At 43.9% G+C, this 21,131-nt stretch overlaps 1 protein-coding gene across 7 annotated transcripts in view; it reads left to right on the top strand.

Annotated features, from left to right (window-relative positions):
• Nucleotides 1-21,131, top strand: part of LOC132399912 (zinc fingers and homeoboxes protein 3-like) — a 131,679-nt gene that overhangs the window by 37,385 nt on the left and 73,163 nt on the right. For 6 of the 7 annotated variants that reach the window (XM_059980828.1, XM_059980819.1, XM_059980821.1 and 3 more), the window contains exon 2: nucleotides 17,496-17,559. The exons of the other annotated variant lie outside the window; for it this stretch is intronic. The gene's annotated coding sequence lies outside the window, so the exon portion shown is untranslated. The remainder of the gene's footprint in view (nucleotides 1-17,495; nucleotides 17,560-21,131) is intronic. 7 annotated transcript variants of the gene reach the window in all.

The raw sequence follows: 21,131 nt of genomic DNA, 5'->3' as shown, positions 1-21,131 counted from the left end.
CACTAGAATTCCACAATTAATTGGATCTCCGATAAGCAACCCCTTCGATCTGCAGAACTGTATTCATACACCTGTAACCCTTGCTCTGTTGAGAAATCATCAAACTCTGTTCCTGGTTATATATAAACAGCTGGTGCTAGTCAGCAGATTCAATCCGAGATGCATGGCAATCTGCTGTAGTGCAGCTTATTGGAGGTTCTATATGGTTTGGCTCATTTCTCTTACCCTGTTTACTGATGGCATACAATACAATTTAATTTTTTTCTGTTCTATTTTATCTGACCAAGGCAGCTCAAAATTGTGTGTTAATATAGATGCATACACTAGATGGCCACTTTAATAGGTACCGCTTACAAGTAAACTGGCCACTGAGTGTTAGCTCATGATCTTCTGCTGTAGCCGTCCACTTCAAGGTTCAACATGTTGTGCGTTTAGAGATGTTCTTCTCCACTACTGTAATGTGGTTACTTGAGTTACTGACACCTTCCTGTCAGCTTGAACCAGACTCGCCATTCTTCTTTGGCCTCTCTCATTAACAAGGTGCGTTCGCCCAAAAAACCACTACTCACTGGATGTTTTGTTGTTTTTACCCCATTTTCTGTAAACTCTGGACTGTTGTGAATGAAAATCGCAGGAAATCAGTACTCAAGTACTGAAGTACTCAAACCACCCAGTGTTCCATAGTTAAAGTCACTTAGACCACACTTCTCCCCCATTCTGATGTTTGGTCTGAACAACAACTGAACCTCTTGACCAGGTCTGCATGCTTTTGTGCATTGAGTTGCTGATTGGCTGATCAGATATTTGCATTAACGAGCAGGTGTACGTAATAAATTAGCCACTGAGAGTAGAGCTGAGCACTTATTGTCTGCCTCAGATTGAGGGCAAGTTTTGCAAGCATGGGAAAAAAATGCAGCAGGGTTGGAACTGGGGGAAGAGACGAGTTCAGGGGACCATAATGGTGCAGAAAGGTAGAGTGTCAATCATCTCCATTACTTGTCTGGAAATCTCACTAGGGCTTTATCGGTTCAATCTCGGTAGACTTCAACTGTTGCTATTTCGTGCATCAACTTAATCTCATATAAATCTCAGTAAATGTATTATCAAAGTACGTTTATGTTGCTATGTGTACTACCTTGAGATTAATTTTCTTGCAGACATTCACAGCAGAACAGAGAAATGCAATGGAACCAACGAAAAACTACACACAAAGACTGACAAATGTGCAAAAGAAGACAAACTGTGCAAATATATAAAAAATAAATCAGTAAATATTATGATACCTTGAGTTGTAAAGTCCTTGAAAATAATTCTTTAAGTTTACATAGGTGTTTATCTCTTAGTACTTTAGGAACTTGCTGTGGTGTGTTGGTCAAGGTACAACATGCAACAAAAACACCAACATTTATTAATTATAAAGAATTATACTGTATAAAAATAGGTTAGAGGTTAAAGTGCAGATATGGAATAAAGTGTGCATGAATACACAAATACCAACGTGTATTTACAATGTAAATAGTATTAAAAAGTGGTTTATCGTGTTTACAGTGCTGGGATGGTGGGCAGTTATAGATAGACGGAGGTGGGGGTGAGTGAAGAGGTAGCTGAAGAGATTGTGGAGGCATTAGTAATGATCTTTCAAGAATTACTGGATTCTGGAATGGTTCCGGAGAAATGGAAGATCGCAAATGTCACTCCACTCTTCAAAGAGGGAAGGAGGCAGAAGAAAGGAAATTATCCACAGGAGAATGGAGTTGAAAGAGATAACAAATTGGCTATGATGAAATGGCAAAGTGAGCTTAATAGGCTGAATGGCCTAATTCTGTACCTATGTCTTATGGTCTATGGTCTTAACTGCCTGGAGGTAGAAACGTTTAAGATGGGGTGAAGTTTTTGCTTTCCAGAAGAGAGCCGTTGGAACAGGCGGTTTGTGGGGTAGGTAGTGCCCGCAACAGTTTCCCTGCCCAGTTCTTCGTCCTGGACACATACAAGAGATGGTAGACTGCAGCCAGTGACCATTTCTACTGACCTGCTGATAACAAGTGGCTGAAAGTGCCTAGCAGTGTAATGCAGTGACGGGGTTAATCGATGGAACATCACATAAATGCATTATGGATTAGCCCGGCATTTGGTATTAAGTTTGGACTCGGGGTCTGAATTTTAGTTTCAACAATCAGCATTTTTGGCCTCATCTCCCAATTTCGTGTCTCACTCACTTATACAATTGGGGGATAGCCAACAGTTCTAACAGACAGCAGTACTTCATTGATAAAGGAAGCTGCACCGTGCTGCAGTGCCTTCCTCTGCAGGGACACTTCTTTACAAGTTCAGCAGTAAACGAATATGGTGACAACATGGAGGAGTTTGTCATGGGCTGCAGTGGAGCTCTGACCATCTCGTGCTTAGTTCTGGATCAACTCAGCGCGGTAGTGTAGCGGCTAGCACGACGCTGTTAAAGCACCAGCTATGCGGTTTCAATTCTGCCGCTGACTGTAAGGAATTGTACATTTTCCCTGTGAGCTTGTGTGTTTCCTCTGGTGTCCTCCTGCACTCTAAAGACGTGTAGGTTAATTGGTCACATGGGTGCAATTGGGTGGTGCAGGCTCATTGGGCTGGAAGGTTCAGAGTCAGAATAAGGTTTAATATCACTGGCATGTCGTGAAATTAGTTGTAATGCGGCAGTTCATAATAACTGAAAAATGTGAATTACAGTAAGTATATTAAATAGTTAAATAAGTCCTGCAAAAATGCAAATAAAACAGTAATGAGGTAGTGTTCATGGGTTTAATGTCCATTCAGAAATGGGATGGCAGAGGGGAAGAGGCGATTCCTGAATTGCTGAGTGTGTGGCTTCAGGCTTCTGTACCTCCTACCTGTTGGTAGCAATGAGAAGAGAGCCTGGCCTGGGTGATGGGAGTCCTTAATGATGGATGCTGCCTTTTTAAGGCATCGTTCCTTGAAGATGTCTTGGATACTATGGTAGCAAGTGTCCATGTGGAGCTGATTAAGTTCACAGCTCTCCGCAGCCTATTTTGATTCTGTGCCACTTCCCTCCACACCAGACGGTGGTGCAACCAATTAGAATGCCCCCCATGGTACATCTGTAGAAATTTGTGAGTGTCTTTGGTGACAAACCAAATCTCCTCAAACTTCCAAATGAAGTATAGCCACTGTCGTGCCTTCTTTGTAGCTGCATCAATATGTTGGGCCTTGGAGAGATCTTAAGAGATATTGAGGAACTTGAAATTGCTCACTCTTTCCACTTTTGATATCTCTATGAGGACTGGCATGTGTTCCGTCATCTTACCCTTTCTGAAGTCCAGAGCCTCTAAATTTAAAAAAAGTGCCGGAAAAACTTGGCAGGTCAGGCAGCATATGTGGATAGAGAATAATTTAATGTACAGGTCTGTGATTCTTCAGTATGACTTCTTTAATGTGATGAGTGTGCTCAGCCACACCAATCCCCTATTTATCTCCAAATAAATAATAAAACAAGGAGCTGATTTCAGAATATGATTGACTGCCTGTGTCTTCAACCTCAGGAGCCATTGTTATTTGAATTGGACCCAGCAAGTAAGTGCAATTGCAAAGAAAACAAGGCAGCGCCTCTTAGGCGTCTGCGGAGATTCAGCATGACATCTGAAACTTTAACAAACTTCTTTAGATGTGTAGTGGAGAGTATATTGACTGGCTGCACCATGGCCTGGTATGGAAACCAATGCCTTTTAAATATAAAATCCCATAAAAGGTAGTGTATTCGGCCCTGTAATATCACAGATAAAACCCTCCCAACCATTGAGCGCATATAAATGAAACACTGTCATAGGAAAACAGCATCCATTATTAGAAATCCTCACCACCCAGGCCATGCTCTTTTCTTGCTACTGCCATTAGATAGAGGGTACAAGAGCCTCAGGACTCACACCACCAGATTCAAGAACAGTAACTACTCCTCAATCATCAGGCTCTTGAACAAAAGGGGATAACTACACTCACTTGCCCCATCACTGAGATGTTCCCACAACCAATGATCTCTCTTTACTGACTCCTTACCTTGTTATCACATGTTCTTGTTATTTATTGCTATTTATTTATATTTGTATTTGCACAGTTTGTTGTCTTCTGCTCTCTGGTTGATCTTTCCATAACCCTGTTATAGTTACTCTCCTGATGAAGGGTTTCGGCCCGAAACGTCGTCACTACCTCCTCCCGTAGATGCTGTCTGGCCTGCTGAGTTCTGCCAGCATTTTGTGTTTTTATAGTTACTCTTCTATTGATTTACTGAGTATGAGATTTACCTCAGGGTTGTGTATGGTGACATAGACGTGCTTAGATAATAATATGATTCACTTTGAACTTTAAATTCTACCAGTGTTCCAACTCTTGCATGGTGAACTGGTTAAATTTGCTGTCAGCGTGGGTTAGGTGGCGAGCTCCTCACTAGTCTAGAGTACCCTGACAAAGTTCTTAACAGAGGAATAAACTTTGGCGCAGTGCTGTGTTCAGCAGATAAGTGCCGTCAAATATTCATCTGGATATTTCTCAGCTTGTGAAAACACGTGTTCAGTTCTATTATTTCAAATAAATGTCCATTCGGTTTTATTGGCATGTTGGCCTTCATAACTCAAAGTATTGAGTACGGGAGCTGGGATGTTATGTTGAAGTTGTACAAGGTGTTGGCGAGGACTAATGTGAGTACCATGTCAGTTCTGATCACCTGCCTACAGGAAAGATATCAGGAAAGTTGGAAGAACACAGAAGATGTTCAAGGATGTCACCTGGACTTGAGGACCAGGGTTGAATAGGTTGAATCGGGTAGGACTTTATTGCCTGGATGGTAGAATGAAAAGAGATCTTACAGAGGTATACAACATTATGAGGGGTAGAGATAGGCTAAATACAAGCACTGAGGTTGAGATGAGAATTGGAGACCATAGGTTAAGAGTGAAAGGTGAAATATTTAAGGGGCACCCGAGGGGGATCTTCACTCAGAGGCAGTTCTGAGTATGGAGCCAACTGTCAGTGGGAATGGTAGACGCGTGCTCGATCGCAACACTTAAGAAAAATTTGGATGGGAGGGATATAGAGGGCTATGGTCCAGGTGTGGATCGATGGCACGAGACGGTTCGCCATGGACTATGTGGGCCAAAAGGCCTATTCTGTGGCATAGTGCTTTATGACACTATTTTGCATACTAGCAAGCTGGCTGATTGTGGACATTTCAATTATTTCTTTAGTTCTCTGTCCAAGTCTGTAGTATTTTTTATTGAGCTGTAACATTGCACAGTAGGAGCCTTTGTTCTTCCTGTCCCCTCTTCCCAAATCAGGCCGAGGGTCCAGGGACAATTGCTGCGAGTCTGGCAGGAATGGGCCGCATCAGCTATAGTTCATAACGTCATGGCCAGCAGCATCTCTGCCAGGCTCGACGCGGCTGCTCACTGGCGCGATCACTTTTTATTTTTAAAACCGGGTTGTCTTCCAAATCAGCCTCAGCAAAGCTGGCTATTTTGGGGTGAGTGCATGAGACTCGTATGCTGAGCATGTGTCGCTGGGCCCGGGGCCTGGTGCACCGTAAAAGCAGCTGTAACACACTGAGCGCTTGAATCTGAGACCTTCACCACCTCCCTGTGTGACTATCATACCAAGGCATTTAAAACTTATCACTTGGGAACTTCCATTGGCTTGTTTCCCAATTTGCACCTACTGAGATCAGCTTGTTTTGTGCCAACCAGTGCACCCCTAACCCCACTACCTCCACCACACTCTTAATCATTTCTATCGATGCGCCATAGAGAGCATTCTGTCCGGACACCTAGCAGCTTGGCGTGGCAACTCACTGCAAGAAACCGCTGAGTGTTGTGGCCACGGCTCGGCACGTCACAGGAATCAACCCTCCCCCTCCATGCCTATACTTTACCCAGCCAGCATAAACAAAGACCCTACCCACTCTGGGCATTCTCCCCTCTCCCATCGGGCTAAAGACACAGCAGCCTGAAAGCGTGTAACTCCAGGCTCAGGGACAGCTTCTATCCCACCGGTTATCAGACTCTTGAAAGGACTTCCTGTACAGTGAGGTCGACTCTAGATCTCGCGGTTATCATCTTGAGCTTTTAAATGTGTTTCCTGGATTCTGGGACCTCCAACTATTTTTCTTACTGGTTGGCAGGGGTGTTGGTCTAAAGCAGGGTTCCCCAACCTCTTTAATGCCACGGGCCCCTACCATTAACTGAGGGGTCTGCGGATCTCTGCTTGGGAACTCCTGTTCTAAAGGTAAGCTGCCTCGCAATAACAAATCACATTTGTCTATCATCTGCAACCTGACTTTTTTTTGGAAAAAGGGTAGGAGAGGGAGAGAGCTGAGGAACAATGCCTCTTTCAAGCCAAGACTGCCTCAGTCGTTGCCCTGAGTAATGGATTTTCTTACAAGGCTACCATGTTTAGCTCTTCAATTGATCAAACACTTGGAAGGTAATCGTTTGTCTGTGGGAAAATGAACTCCTATTTCCTATGGTCTTTTGGTCTTATGGGGAGCTACCTGTAGTTAGCAGGTCCGTTGGCAGATGGTGATGCAAGGTCATTGGCCTGAAATGTTAACTCGCCTCCTCTCTTCACAGTTGCTGACTGCTAGGCTAAATATTTTTAGAGTCATAGAATCACAGAAAAGTACACCACAGAAACAGGCCTTTTGGCCCACCTAGTCCATGCTGAACCCTTTATACTGCCTACTCCCATTGACCTGCACTGGGACTATAGCCCTCCATATCCCTGCCTTCCATATACCCATTCATACTTCTCTTAAGCATTGAGATCGAGCTTGCTTGCATGCACTTCTTATGTTGGCAGCTCGTTCCATATTCTCCTGTATTTTCTCTTTCAATTATTTTGTGTCTGCAGTCCCTGTGATTTCACTCTGTTTAACCTCTGTTTTCGTTACTGTGTAGTGCACAGTAGGCGTTCCTGACGGGCTTCAGCGCTGTATCGCTGTTGGATATTCTGGGAAGAGAAGAGAAGGCATGCTGGCCTTCTTCAGCCGGAGCACAGAGTATAAAAGTTGAAAGGTTGTGCTACGGTTGTACAAGATGTTAGTGAGGCCACAGTTGGAATATCGTGTTCAGTTTTGGTCAGCCTGTCTTGGAAAGTACATGGTTAAACTGGAAAGAGTGTAGTGAAGATTTAGAATAAGGGATTGTGTCACTCGTACTCCGTGAGTACTGCTGACATCTGCACTGATTATGTTGTATTTCTCTGTGGATTGGCACTTGTTTTGGGTTGCAAAGCATGATGGGATAGATTTCTGGAGGTTTCGCCAACTGATCCACCTGCATCCAGTTGACCCGCCCCATGTTTTGTGACCACAGAACATAGTAAGCTGTGGCACCTGTCTGGCCGAAACCAGCTGCCCGAAGGTTTTAACACGCGGCTCTCCAGCTGGATATTTCCAATGGTCGGAGAGTCGAGGATCTCAGGGTAAAGGGAGGAGGAATGTTTTAGGCAGATGGTGGGAATCTACCTTCATTGCCAGCGAGTGCAATGGAGGTCACGTCATGGTGTGTATTTAAGGCAGTGGTCCGTGATTGGTAAGGGGGAGTCAAAGGTTACAGGAAGAATGGGGTTGTAAAATAAATCAAATGTGATTGGGTGGTGGTGCTGACTTGATAGACCAGTTGGGTTAATTTGCTCCTATTTCTTCTGTCTTACAGAGTTACAGAGAGAGGTTGGACAGGCTAGGATGTTATTCCTTGGAGCACAGACAGGTGATCTCATAGAGATGTATAAGATCGTGAGGGGCATAGATAAGGTGAATGCACTCAATCTTTTCCCCAGGGTTGGGGAAACAACACCAGAGGACTCAGGGATAAGGCGAGAGGGGAAGATTTAAGAGGAACTTGAGGGGAAACATTTTTTACATAAATGATGGAATAAGCTGCAAGAGGAAGAGCTTGAGGCAGGTATAGTAAGAGCTTATAAAAGAAAGTTGGACAGGTACCTGGATAGGAAAGGTTAAGAACGTCATGGGCCAAGTACTGGAAAATGGGTCTAGCTTGGATGATGCACCTTGGTCAGCATGGGCTTTTGGGCCTGTGTGACTCCCTGATTCCTTCCTGACTTTAAGCTCGTGTTGATCAACCACCTCACTTGCGACAAAGCAGCTATTGCTGCTTTCACGTTCTGTCAGACCCAATGGACACTGTGAATGTGGGTGGGGTCTTTCCTGTAAAAGAGCAGCGGATTGGCTTCCTGCCTCGACTACTGGGAGCCTGTCTCTTGGCTAACTACAGCCAACACACTGGGAAGGAAGCCACAGGCTTTTCTTGTGCCTGGAATTAATACCCAATTTCACATGTTTTCCCGGTATAATCTACCCCCGGGGTTTTTATTTAAACAGCTGATTGGTTATAGATCCTGGATTAACCCAAAGTCATTAAGTTGAGAACTAGTTGACTGACGTTTACCTCTGTCCGGGGTGCCTTTTACCCTTTTGTGTGACTTCTTGTACCTTCAAGAATCTGGGATGTATTCTGTTGAAATCTCTTTTTCTTTCCTGTCAAACACCGTTCCATCTGCTGATTTCACATGATGTGATCCTGGCTGACTACGAACTGCATTTAGGCCAGATTGTGAGAAGCTCTTTGGGGTTGCTATTAATACCATTTTGGTCAGCTTGTGCTGAGGATTTTAATTGCCTTCTGGAATGATGTATACCGCCTCCCTCTGCCAATGCCTGACTTACCTCCTTAGTGGGGCTGATAACAGGATAGGGGCAGAGGAAATGCAAGAAGAATTCTGGGTTAAAACAACTTTAAAACCAGAGAAAATTTGCAGATGCTGGAAATCCAATTAACGCACACAAAACGCTGGAGGAACTCAGCAGGCCAGGCAGCATCTATGGAAAAAAGTACAGTCGACGTTTTGGGCCGAAACCCTTCGGCAGAATAAAAACGAGGAGCAAATTTAAAAGTAGATTTATTTAACCTTGAGTGCTCTTGTTGCTTCACAGCTCCAGAACAGCAGGTTCAATCCTGACCCCTGCCACTATCCGTGTGGAGTTTTCTTGTTCTCTCTGAGATAGCATGGGTTTCTTCAAGGTGCTTCAGTTAAACCCAAAGGTCGGTAGGCTCGTAGGTTAATTGGTCATTGTAAATTGCTCCTGCTGTGTAGAAATCTGTTACGTATGTGCAGAGCAAGAGCAACAGCAGAGATGTAGTTTTCGCTGAGTCATGTTAGTCTCGGTGCCTGCTGGACAATCTACAGTGTGGGAGCGACAAATTAGGCCCACCACGACAAAAACGTGCACACCAAAGCCTGCTCAGAAAGAGGGTGGGTCGATTCATCACGTGATCAATTGGCCGCATACAATTTGCCACGTTCTCACAATACGGTTCAGAATCGAGGATGATTTTAAACACAAGATTCTGCAGATGTTGGCAATCTCAAGGACAGGTGAAGGGTCTTGGTCTGAAACGTTGGCTGTTTATTCCCCTCCACTGATGCTTCCTAACTTGCTGAGACCACCCCCCCCCCCAAACTTTTTGTGTGTGTTGCACAAGGTTAATTTGATGAGCATCTGGGGAGAAAAAAATGAGATGAGTGTAAATGGGGGCTTGATGGCCAGTGTGCACCAGCAAAGGGCCTGATTCCACCGACAGACTACTTCAATCCATATCGCCCTGGCAATTATTTTTTTCCAGCTCCCTGGAGTCCCAGCAGAAAATGAGCCCCTGAAGGAGCTCAGTGGGTCAAGCAGTATCTGTGGAGGGAAATTTTGGCCCATTGATCGTCCATTTCCTCTCTACAGGGCTATGGTGGGAAACTTTGTCACATGGTGTGAGCTGAATCATCTGTAGCTTAATGTGAAAAAGCCTAAGGAGCTGGTGGTGGACCTGAGGAGGGCTAAGGCACCGGTGACCCCTGTTTCCATCCAAGGGGTCAGGGTAGACATGGTGGAGGATTACAAATACCTGGGGATATGAATTGACAATGAACTGAACTGGTCAAAGAACACCAAGGCTGTCTACAAGAAGGGTCTGAGCCGTCTCTATTTCCTGAGGAGACTGAGGTCCTTTAACATCTGCCGGACGATGCTGAGGATGTTCTATGAGGCTGTACGAACACAACACTGAAAGAACTCAGCAGGTCAGGCAGCTGAGTTCCTCCAGCGTTGTGTTCGTGTTCTTTGATCCACAGCATCTGCAGTTGTATTTTTGTGTTCTACGAGTCTGTGGTGGCCAGTGCTATCATGTTTGCTGTTATGTGCTGGGGCAGCAGGCTGAGCGAAGCGGACACCAACAGAATCAACAAACTCATTCGTTAGGCCAGTGATGTTGTGGGGGTGGACTCTCTGAGTGGTGGTGTCTGAAAAGAGGATGCTGTCCAAGTTGCATGTCATCTTGGACAATGACTCCCATCCACTCCATAATGTATTGGTTAGGCACAGGAGTACATTCAGCCAGAGACTCATTCCACTGAGATGTAACACTGAGCGTCATAGGAAGTCATTCCTGCCTGTGGTCATCAAACTTTACAAATCCTCCCTAAGAGTGTCAGACACCCTGAGCCAATAGGCTGGTCCTGGACTAATTTCCACTTGGCATAATTTACTTATTATTATTTAATTACTTATGGTTTTATTTTGCAAGATTTCTACACTATTCTTGGTTGGTGCGACTGTAACTAAACCCAGTTTCGCTCGGGATTAATAACGTATGTCTGTCTGTCAGATGCTACTTATTCTGCTGAGTTTCTTCAGCAGCTTGTTCTTTTGCTTCAGATTCCAGCCTCTCTGGAGTTTCGTGTCTACCCTCACTCCAATCAACTTCCCCAATGACAAATGAATATCTTCCAACGTTTGAGCAGTTGATGTGCTGAATTTAATTTTATTTATTTAGAGATATACTGCAGAACAGGCTCTTCTGGCCCATCAAGTCATACTGCCCAGCAGTCTGTCAATTTAACCCTAGCCTATCACAGGACAATAGACAATAGACGCAGAAGTAGATCATTCGGCCCTTCGAACCTGCACCGCCATTCTGAGATCATGGCTGATCATCTACTATCAATACCCGGTTCCTGCCTTGTCCCCATATCCCTTGATTCCCCTGTCCATAAGATACCTATCTAGCTCCTTCTTGAAAGCATCCAGAGAATTGGCCTCCACTGCCTTCTGAGGCAGTGCATTCCACACCTCCACAACTCTCTGGGAGAAGAAGTTTTTCCTTAACTCTGTCCTAAATGACCGACCCCTTATTCTCAAACCATGCCCTTTGGTACTGGACTTTCCCAGCATCTGGAACATATTTCCTGCCTCTATCTTGTCCAATCCCTTAATAATCTTATATGTTGCAATCAGATCCCCTCTCAATCTCCTTAATTCCAGTGTGTACAAGCCCAGTTTCTCTAACCTCTCTGTGTAAGACAGTCTGGACATCCCAGGAATTAACCTTGTGAATCTACGCTGCACTTCCTCTACAGCCAAGATGTCCTTTCTTAACCCTGGAGACCAAAACTGTACACAATACTCCAGGTTTGGTCTCACCAGGGCCCTGTACAAATGCAAAAGGATTTCCTTGCTCTTGTACTCAATTCCCTTTGTAATAAAGGCCAACATTCCATTAGCCTTATTCACTGCCTGCTGCACTTGCTCATTCACCTTCAGTGACTGATGAACAAGGACCCCTAGATCTCTTTGTATTTCTCCCTTACCCAACTCTACGCCGTTCAGATAATAATCTGCCTTCCTGTTCTTACTCCCAAAGTGCATAACCTCACACTTATTCACATTAAACGTCATCTGCCAAGTATCTGCCCACTCACCCAGCCTATCCAAGTCACCCTGAATTCTCCTGACGTCCTCATCACATGTCACGCTGCCACCCAGCTTAGTATCATCAGCAAATTTGCTGATGTTATTCTCAATGCCTTCATCTAAATTGTTGATGTAAATCATAAACAGCTGTGGTCCCAATACCGAGCCCTGTGGCACCCCACTAGTCACCACCTGCCATTCCAAGAAACACCCATTCACCGCTACCCTTTGCTTTCTATCTGCCAACCAGTTTTCTTTCCATGTCAATATCTTCCCCCCGATGCCCTGATCTCTTATTTTACCCACCAATCTGCTATGTGGGACCTTATCAAATGCCTTCTGAAAATCGAGGTACACTACATCCACTGGATCTCCCTTGTCTAACTTCCTGGTTACATCCTCGGAAAACTCCAATAGATTAGTCAAGCATGATTTGCCCTTGGTAAATCCAAGCTGGCTCGGCCCAATCCTATCACTGCTATCTAGATATGCCACTATTTCATCCTTAATAATGGACTCTAGAATTTAGAATTTACAATTTAGAATGACCAATTAACCTGCTGTCTTTTGACTATGGGAAGAATCAGAGCACACAAGGGAAAGAGGTACAAACTGTTGTTATGTGAATGAAGTCACTGGACAGAAGTACTGATAGATAGATAGATAAAGGGGTGAGGGGAGAGAGGGAGACCCTCCTTCAGAGCAAGAGGTCTGTTTGACATTTTATATGCTAAAGAAAAAAAATTAGGACAATTTAAACTTATCCGTATGTAAAATGTTTCCTTTGAGTTGCATGTAACAGTTTCAAATGCCTGAAACTTCTCACCTTCACATCTCCCTGTTTGCTCATGTTATTTTACAGACACTCAAATACACAAAAGTAATGAACTTAAATCGGCATTATCTGTTCCAATTAACTTGATTCACAGTTCCTAGGAACCCATTGTTCAGAGCTGCATTTTAGATTTAATCCACAGTTCACATTCAAATCTGAAGGCGAGAGGCTGAAGTCAGCTACATGTGCTAACCCCAAAAATCGCTCTAACAGATACTTTCTTCAAAGTTCAAAATACATTTATTATCAAAATATGTATACTTTATACAACCTTGAGACTCGTCTCCTTACAGGCAGCCATGAAACAATGAAACCTAATAGAACCTTATTAAACCAATAGGATCCTTAAGGATAGGATCTACAAGCATTTGGAGAAGTCCAGTCAACTCAGGAATAGTCAACGTGGCTTTGTGAAGAGAAGGTTGTGCCTACGAGCCTGACTGAGTTTTTTGAAGAGGTAACAAAAGAAATTGATGAGGGTAGGGCAGTGGATGTGGTCTACATGGATTTTAACAAGGCATTTGACAAGGTCCCTCATGAGAGACTCATCCAGAAAGTCATGAGGCATGGGATAAGTGGAACCTGGCTGTTCAGATAAAAAATTGGCTTAAAGGAAGAAAGCAGAGGGTAGTTGTGGAAGGAAAGTATTCTGCCTGGAGGTCGGTGACTAGTGGAGTGCCGCACGGATCTGTCCTGGGACCCCTGCTATTTGTGATTTTTATAAATGACCTGGATGTAGAGGCGGAAAGATGGGTGAGTCAGATTGCGGATGACACGAAGATTGGAGGAGATGTGGATGGAGGTGCAGGTTGTAGAAGGTTACAAGAGAATATAGACAGGCTGCAGAGTTGGGTAGTAAAATGGCAATTGGAGTTCAATCCGGATAAGTGTGAGGTGATGCATTTTGGAAGGACAAACTTGAAGACTGAGTATAGGATTAATGTTCAGTTACTTAAGAGTGTGGATGAACAAAGGGATCTTGGGGTTCAAACCCATACATTCCTCAAGGTTGCTGTGCAGGTTGATAGGGTAGGCAAGAAGGCCTATGGGATGCTAGGCTTCATTAACAGGGGGATTGAGTTCAAGAGTAGAGAGGTCATGTTGCAACTCTACAAATCTCTGGTGAGACCACACTTAAGAGCATTGTGTTCAATTCTGGTCACCTCATTATAGGAAAGATGTGGAAGCTATGGAGAGGGTGCAGAGGAGATTTACCAGGATGTTGCCTGGTTTGGCGAACAAGTCATATGAAACAAGGTTAGCAGAGCTGGGAGATTTCTCTTTGGAGCGTAGAAGAATGAGAGATGACTTGATAGAGGTCTACAAGATTATGAGAGGCATAGATAGGGTGGATAATCAGTACCTGTTTCCCAGGGCACCAATAGCAAACACCAGAGGGCATATGTACAAAGTTAAGGGAGGGAAGTTTAAAGGAGACATCAGGGGTAAGTTTTTTACACAGAGGGTTGTGAGTGCCTGGAATGACTTGCCAGGGATGGTGGTGGAGTCTAAAACATTAGGAGTATTTAAGAACCTCTTGGACAGGCACGTGGATGAAAGAAAAATAGAGAGTTATCGGGTAGTGTGGGTTTAGTATTTTTTTAAAGATTAAATAGGTCGGCATAACATGGAGGGCTGAAGGGCCTGTACTGTGCTGTAGTGTTCTATGGTTCTAACCCATTAAAACAAAGGAAGATGTCAAGCACCCAATGTATGGTGGGGTGGGGGGGGGGGCAGCAGATCATCGTGCAAGCAATAAAATGAAGCAAATGGCATTCAGAACTGAAGTTCATGAAAGTGAGGACGCCGGAACTGAATTCCAAACTCTGATGTCCCAAGTTGTAATAGTGTTGTGCTGACTGCTACCCTACTGTGGCACCCTGAAACTTGCTTAGCTTGTAAAAGAATCTATGGTTATGGCAATGACTGAGGCAGTTTTCTAATGAATATGCATTATTCTGTGAGTAATAGGCTGATGTTTTCCCCTTTCACCTTTCTAAAAGATTCCAGGTTACGTTGACAGAAAAAATGTAAGCTGTTGTTGTAGGGGGGCTTCCTGTTTGACTTGTGCTTCTCAACCGAGAGCTCAATTTTTTTCTAAAAAGCTGGAACTACTTGGTCAGGCATTGTGTGGTAAGAGAAAGACAGGGTTAATTATTCAGGTCAGTGGATTTTCATCAGAATACGTGATATTCATCTGTAATAATGAGGAACATTTCTGGCATGTTATACCTTCTATGCTTCCCTGCATATCTATAATTGCTGAGTTGCAAAAAAAAATTCCTTGAGTGGTTTGCTTCTGGAGAGCAGTGAGAAGCAATCACTTTCAGATCACTGCAATGCCAGTAAGAATATTCTCCCTTGTGTATAAATACAGTGGTCATTTTTGCCTCCATCTTAAGTTAAGACATGTGGGACTGCCTTTCAATACTCAGCAGGAATATTCGCGTAATCAAGCGTTACAGCATAGAAAGAAGATCTTCGGCTCATCTGGTCCATGCCGAACTGTTATTCTGCCCAGTCCCATCAACCTAGCTCCTGGACCATACACCTCCCATCCACCTACCTATTCAAGCTTCGATTAAATTTTTAAATGAAACTTGTATCCACCAATTCCGCTGGCAGCTTGTTCCACATTCTCACCTCCCTCTGAGTGAAGAAGTCCCACTCAAGTTCCCCTTAAATATTTCACCTTTCACCTTTAACCTTTGGAGTTAAGCATTCAGGGTGTGACCTTGATGCAGTGCCAAGGGTGTGTTGCCAGTGTCTTTTAGATGGAAGATCCTATCTTCTCTGGACAGAAAATAAAACCTATCAGTCTCTTCTTTGAAAACTAATATGAATCCTTTCTCTGTTAATTTTTCACTCCTTTCTGATGTAGATTTGTTCGTCAGTTCGCTGTATGGTGTGTCATGTGATATAGGCAATCATGGGTTTTCTGTGATCGCGATCGTTCTTGGTAAATTTTTCGACGGAAGTGGTTTGCCATTGCCGCCTTCTGGGCAGTGTCTTTACAAGATGGGTGGTCCCAGCCATTAACAATACTCCTCAGAGATTGTCAGTGGTCACATAACCAGAACCAGCTGCTCAAACGACCATCCACCGCCTGCTCCCATGGCTTCATCTGACCCTGATCTGGGGGGGCGGGGGCTAAGCAGGTGCTACACCTTGCCCAAGGGTGATCCACACACTAGCGGAGGAAAGGAGCACTTTACATCTCCTTAAGTAGAGATGTATCTCCACCTCTATTGTAAGACCATAAGACATAGGAGCAGAATTAGGCCATTCAGCCCATCAAATCTGCTCTGCCATTCTACCATGGCTGATCTCAGATCCCACTCAACCCCATACACTTGCCTTCTTGCCATATCCTTTGATGCCCTGATCGATCAGGAAGCTGTCAACTTCCGCCTTAAATATGCCCACGGACTTGGCCTCCACTGCAGTCTGTGGCAGAGCATTCCACAGATTCACCACTCTCTGGCTAAAAATTCCCTCCTTATCTCTGTTCTAAAAGGTCACCCCTCAATTTTGAGGCTGTGCCCTGTAGTTCTGGAAACCCCCACCATAGGAAGCATCCTCTCCACATCCACCCTATCTGATCCTTTCACCAGTCAGTCGGTTTCAGTGAGATCCTCCCACTCAGAATGTAACTCTCGGTGTTGATGGCAGGAGTTTGTTTCTATGTAGTTTAGCTGCCATGTAGAGTGTAACAGTGACAGGACAGGCAATTAAAGGACTGTGGAGCACTTTAGGGAAGTCTCAAGATTAAAAAAGGTGCTCCCCACAAATCCTTTCTCTGACACAGATTCCGGTTAAAGTTGGGTTTACTGTCATACGCACAAATACGTGTATGTGTATATTTGGGTGGCCGGCTGGAGATACGTCTCTACCAAAGGAGGTGTAAGGCACTCTGTTAGTCTGCAGGTTACCCCTCCCTTCCTCTATTCCCCACTCTTGCCTCTTCTCACCTGCCTATCAGTTGCTTCTGGGTCCCCTCCTCCTTCCCTTTCTCCTATGGTCCACTGTCCTCTCCTATTAGATACATTCTACTCCAGCCCTTTACCTTTTCCACCCACTTGGCTTCACCTATCACCTTCCAGCTAGCCTCCTTCCCCTCCCCCCATCTTTATATTCTGGCATCTTTCCCCCTTCTCAGTCCTGAAGAAGGGTCTCGGCTCGAAACGTTGACTGTTTATTCCTTCCCATCGACGCTGCCTGACCTGCTGAGTTCCTCCAGCACTGAGTGTGTAGATTTCCAACATCTGCAGATTTTCTTGTGTTTATAGGTACATTAACTGTTCACATGGGTATAATTTGACAGCGGGGTTTTTTTTACTGTGCTGTAACAACCACTGCTGCCCCGTAAAACCTGTTACTACTGCAGTGTACTGTGAAGGGCCTGCTAGTGTGCTATATCTCTAAAAGAGAAAATAATAATAAAATTATTGGACTGGAAAGGCTGAAAATAAAACAACCACAGAGAGTGAGTTTGAAATAATTATTTTCTCAGCCGAAGAGAGATGACAGAGAGGTTGGCGGAGATGGAAACCATTGTTGCCTTTTAAAAGCAGCATGAAAAGGATGTCCCATTAGCTACAAGGCACTTTGGATGTGCTCTGGTCGCCGATATTTTAAAAAAATCAGATAATTTGGCCCAGAACAGGTGCACTCTTACAGATAGTTACTCTCCTTGTGCACCAGGAGAACAGCATGGGCCCTGTCACCACACTGCACTGAAGTCTCAACAGAAAACTGCTATCTTTAAACAGAATAAATTTATACACTATAATCTGTGTATCGATACGGCTATTGACCACTTGGTAAAATGTATATGTTTGAATTCCTTCCCTGCAGAATCAATCGCCATTGACAATAGAGATGGTAACAGTCAACAGGAACAACATCTTGACACTTTAAGGTTAGTAAAGCAATTGTCCCTTAGTTATATAAGAACATAAGAAATAGGAGCAGGAGTAGGCTTTCAGGCCTGTCGAGCGTGATCCGCCATTGAATAAGATCATGGCTGATCTGACCATGGACTCCTCTCCACCTACCTGCCTTTTCCCCATAACCCTTAATTCCCCTATTATGCAAAAATCTATCCAACCTTGTCTTAATTATATTTACTGAGGTGGTCTCCATCCTTCCATTAATCTTATCTTGTTTGTCTCCAGCACCTTTTATTGTGTAAAGGGATGCTATGTTTTAAGAAACACGAGAAAGTCTGCAGATGTTGGAAATCTCAAATGTCCTGGAGGTCCTGATGAAGGGTCTCGGCCCAAAACGTCGCCTGTCCGTCGATGCTACCTGACCTGCTGAGTTCCTCCAGCATTTGTGTCTTGCTATGCTTTAAGAAGACCTTTCTAGAAAGGTCTAACTACCGAGCCTCACTTGTCTGGCTTGGGTCCACACTGCCAGTCACTCCCGCCTGTCTCATCTGTAGGCAGCAGAGGTGTTCCCAGCCGTCTCACTTCAAATCACAAACAAGAGAAAGTCTGCAGGTGCTGCAAATCCAAGCAACACTCACAAAATGCTGGAGGAACTCAGCAGGCCAGGCAACGTCTATGGAGAAGAGTGCAGTCGACATTTCACATTTCAAATGTCTCATTTGGCTATAACTGCCCCAGGCTGTTCTTACCTGGATGTTGTCTTTAACCCTTGCCTTACTGCATCTTCTACAGCGCTATAGGATACTAAAACAAAAATTTCATACTGTCTTAATTATTTTTTCCCCACGGGTAGTTAACCTGATCAACCATTCTAGTTAGACCCCCATTCCCTCTATCACTGCAATTCACTGTAAACACTTTAAACCACTTTTTACACTGTTTACATTGTAAATATATACTGATATTTATGTTTATTTTATTATATATCTATTCTTTAACCTCTAACTTTTAGTAATTCTTTATTCTTTATCATTGTGAACATTGCCCCAACACACCATAGCAAATCCCTAAAACATGTAAATGTATATAGCAAATAAAGTTGATCGTTGATCTCTGCTCAAAAAGGACGAATGCTGCAGTATTTATAACCACAGAGCATCCATTGCTAATGAAAAAATGCTCCCAGGCATGAGGACGGTTGATGGGGTTTAGCTTCAGTTTGGTGGTAAGATATTGGTCAGTGTGAAGGAGCTGGTTAGAGTAGATCTTCTTTCAGTTAGTACGTTCAGTTAGTTAGATCGTGCCACTGAGGCAAACCTGTTTGCAGACTTCCCAAAACACTGCAGAATCATAGTCAGTCTGGCTGATACAGCTTGAATGCCCCTTATCCAAATTGCTTGGGTCTGGAAGTGTTTAGAATTTTGGATTTTTTCAGATTTAAAAATTTTATTTATTGACATACACCACGGAGTAGCCAGCCCTTCCAGCCATGCTGCTCAGCGACACCGCATCCCCGTCGGATTACAGGACAATTTACAATTAACCTACCAACTGGTACGTCTTTGGACTGTGAGTGGAAACTGGAGCACCCGGAGGAAACCCACACAGTCATGGGGAGAACGTGCAAACTCCTTACAGGCAGCGGTGGGAATTGAACCTGTGTCACTGGCATTGTAAAGCATTGTGCTAACCACTACACTACCACACCTCCCCATTACATATTTTGAGATATATAATGAGATGGCTTGGGATCACCGTCATTTCTGACTCTGAATTTATGTCCTAACAGTTAATAGTCTTTCTCTTAAACTTGTTCATCACATATAAGTACTTAACAGTAAAAATGATTACATACCATTAATGTAATGAAAATATAATGTGTGCAGGGTAAAAAGAGCGGCCCAGCAGCATCGGGAGAAAACCTGAATCAGCTGTTGAACGCCAACAAACAACTGCAGGCTTTCAGTCTCCACCTATGGTGCTGTGCTTTGATTAAAAGATTACAGTATACGCTATTTGGATTTTACTTTTTTTTAAGATACGTGTAATGTATAAGAACAATCAACGTTGTAGACATGTTTTGGTATTAGATTTTCATCAGCAAGACTTTAAAATTTAATGCTGTTACTTAAGGTACAAAAACAATCAGCATCATAGAGTTGTTCAGGTGCTAGATTTTTGTAATCAGCAGACACGTTAAGAATTTAAGGCCATGCCTTTTCTTAAATTTCTGCAACCAGCCTGCTGAATATTCGCAATTGCCTTCAATTTTCAGTTCATCATGATAGACCTTTGCTCGGTTCATTTTCAGCATATCGTTAAGTGGTAGATGTTTACTCTGATGCTGACGATACACGATCACTGTTTTCTACTTTTCACTAACCTGCTCATTTTTCATGTGAGGTCACTTCTCAGAACTGTCTGGGGTGCGCAGAGACCTGTTCATCGCCTGGGAACCTTCCCAGCGTACTGCAGAATTTCCCATTTGTGACAAAAATCAAACCAAACTCAGATTTGGATTTTGGATAAGGGGTGCACAACCTGTATTGACTCTTGAGCTGAAAAAGAGACGCCGATTAGAATAACACACACAAAGTGCTTGAGGAACTCAGCAGGCCAGGCATCATCTATGGAAAAGAGTAAACAGTCAACGTTTCCAGTCGAGACCCTTCACCAGGATTCTGAACTTCTCTGTCTTTTTCTGCGTCAAGATGATCTGCAAAAACTAGTCCTTTGACCTAATGCTGCCTTTGGTTCCAGTATCAAGTACAGTTTGATAGCACCTTGATAACATGACACCTAACCACATTAAACATCCTAAATAAACAGAAGTTATTGCTCAGTTTTAGAAATAAATAATAAGTGGTTATATTTTGGCCAGTCCACTACATGACAAACTGTAATTATTATCTGCAATGCACGCAAAATGCTGGAGGAACTCAGCAGGTCAGGCAGCATCTATGGAAATGAGTAAACAGTCGATGTTTCGGGCCAAGACCCTTCATCAGGACTGAGAAGGAAGGGAGAAGATGCCAGAATAAAAAGGTGGGGGGAGGGAAGGGAGAACAGCTAGAAGGTGATAGGTGAAGCCAGGGGGGTAGGAAAAGTCGAGGGCTGGAGAAGAAGGAACCTGATAGGAGATGAGAGGAGTCTGTGGGAGAAAGGGACGGAGGAAGGGACGCAGGGGGAAGTAATAGGCAGATGAGAAGAAGTAAAAGGGCAGAAGAGGGGGTGGAATTGTTTACCGGAAGGAGAAATCAATATTCATGACATCAGTTTGGAGGCTATCCAGATGGAATTTAACAAGTTGCTTTTACATCATGATGGTGGACCACCATGTCAGAATGGGAATCAAAATTAAGATGTTTAGCCACCGGGAAATCCCTTTTGTGATGGAGGTGCTTGACATAGTGGTCTCCCAATTTGCATCTAGTGTTAGCAATTTAGAGGAGGAGCACTGGACACAATAGATGACCCCAGCGGATTTGCAGCTGAAATGCCGCCTCACCTGGAAGGACTGTTTAGGGCCTTGAATGGAGGTGAGGGAGGAGGTGTTTGGGCAGGTGTAGTACATAGGCTGCTTGCAGAGATAAGTGCCGGG

This window comes from Hypanus sabinus, chromosome 9 (assembly GCF_030144855.1).
Source record: "Hypanus sabinus isolate sHypSab1 chromosome 9, sHypSab1.hap1, whole genome shotgun sequence".
Taxonomy (NCBI): Eukaryota; Metazoa; Chordata; class Chondrichthyes; order Myliobatiformes; family Dasyatidae; genus Hypanus; species Hypanus sabinus.
The sequence above is the reverse complement of the archived record's forward strand: the minus strand, read 5'-3'. Positions and strand labels throughout refer to the sequence as shown.